Below are 2,500 nucleotides of genomic sequence, written 5' to 3'. Positions count from 1 at the left end.
CTACAGAACCAATTTCGACGAAACTTGGTGGACATGTGGCGTATGACTTAACTCACGAATAAATCTATTAAATATTGAAGAAAATACTTCGAAGTACAAGTACGTAGTGGAATTAAAAGCAAAAGAATACTGCGTTTAAATAGGAAATATTTATTTTAATAATGTTACTGTTTTTAAAATATTTTATTTTTCCTTATTTCCTTTCCTCACTGGGCTATTTTCCCTGTTGGGGCCCCTGGGCTTATAGCATCCTGCTTTTCCAACTAGGGTTGTAGCTTAGCAAGTAATAATAATAATAATAATAATAATAATAATAATAATAATAATAATGACGAAGATATTATTTTAATAATGTTACTATTACTAAAATATTTTATTTTTCCTTATTTCCTTTCCTCACTGGGATATTTTCCCTGTTGGGGCCCCTGGGCTTATAGCATCCTGCTTTTCCAACTAGGGTTGTAGCTTAGCAAGTAATAATAATAATAATAATAATAATAATAATAATAATAATAATGCAAAGACATGTTCTCTTGCCAGTGCCCCTTTAATTTTAGTACTGCAATCGATGGAAACTTAAATAAAAGACATTTAAATACTGCAATGACTGGAAACTTTACAAAAACCTTAAACCAAAAGGAAGTTACTTCTAAATTAATACAAAATCAATTATGGTTTACATAATTTGAGGGGCTCAAGCTACAAAAAAGTTACATCCCATTAATATAGCATTTTTATTGATTCATAAAAATATCAAGCAATTTATTTTCGATGCATTTCTGTGAAAAGCTTTACATTTGTAAAATTCAAATGACTAACACTGGATAAACTTGAACAAATATCCTGACCTTCTTAAGTTATGAAACCATTGCATAACTGTCGCTCTCATTTGGTCCAGTATTCTTTAACATTCTGATTATACATCATACACTGAAATTACAGAGGCATTACCAGTGATGAAGTATGAATTCTTCAGATTATAACGTGACCATAAGAGCCTTTGATTAGGTGTAAAAGGAGAAAATAGATATGATGTAATTTAGGTTTAATTTCTATACGATTGGTAAACATTTGGTGTTATCTTCAGATCCGGGAATTGTTTGTTTTTGTATGTGACTGCAAATTATTAATAGTAATAATAATAATAATAATAATAATAATAATAATAACAACAACAATAATAATAATAATAATAATAATAAACGATAACAAGGGTAAAATCAATCTTTCCTTTATAATAAAGAGCAAATGTCTGGCTATCTATCTATCTATCTATCTATCTATATATATATATATATATATATATATATATATATATATATATATATATATATATATATATATATATATACCTATCTATATATATATATATACCTAACTATTTATCTATCTATCTACTTATCTATCTATCTATCTATCTATATATATATATAAATATATATATACATATATATATATATATATATATATATGTATATATATATATATATATATATATATATATATATATATATATATATATATATTCCGGTCACACTCAGCCCTTCCCATGCCTAGGTAGGGAGAGAGAAAGTTGTCATACCCTGGTGAGAGGGGTGGAGGTGCATGTGCGTGTTTGTACATATCCATCCAAATATTTACCTTACATTTTGACGGGTCGCGTACACTGGTTATATTAATAAAAACAACAATAAAGACCAGGATATAATTATTTTCAATATCTGATATTATTCATTTTATCAAAAATATTGAAATGAACTTGAGTTTTCAGATCTTGTGGCAATGGATAATTATCAACTTGATTTTTTTTTTTTAGTCAATTAAGAAGCAATGGAATCTAATTATATATGATCTTATTTTAATTAATCAATTACAGAAAGAATATAGTAAACATCGAGGAAAAACTATACCACATAAACAAAAATACAAATTAACAAACACAGACGTCTCTCTCTCTCTCTCTCTCTCTCTCTCTCTCTCTCTCTCTCTCTCTCTCTCTCTCTCTCTCTCTCTCACAAAGAAAGCTAAAGTAACACATTTAAGCAAAAGACCAGACCAGCTATGAATAGACAATAGTATTCCTCTCTCTCTAATGGCAAAAAGATATTCACACTCATCAACGTTCTATTCTTTCCTGACACGCAATGGTTAGATATGACATGAACTGCAGAGAGAGAGAGAGAGAGAGAGAGAGAGAGAGAGAGAGAGGAGAGAGAGAGAGAGAGAGAGAGGGTGACTGCCTGTATGATCTAAATTAATATCTCCTATATAATAAAGGGCAAGTGTCTGGCTGTGTGTATAAATAAATATATATATATATATATATATATATATATATATATATATATATATATATATATATATATACATACATATATATATGTATATACATATACATATATATACATACACTATATATATACACATATATAAAGATATATATATATATATATATATATATATATATATATATATATATATATATATATATATATATATA

The sequence above is a fragment of the Palaemon carinicauda genome, chromosome 6 (assembly GCF_036898095.1).
Source record: "Palaemon carinicauda isolate YSFRI2023 chromosome 6, ASM3689809v2, whole genome shotgun sequence".
NCBI lineage: Eukaryota > Metazoa > Arthropoda > Malacostraca > Decapoda > Palaemonidae > Palaemon > Palaemon carinicauda.
The sequence above is the reverse complement of the archived record's forward strand: the minus strand, read 5'-3'. Positions refer to the sequence as shown.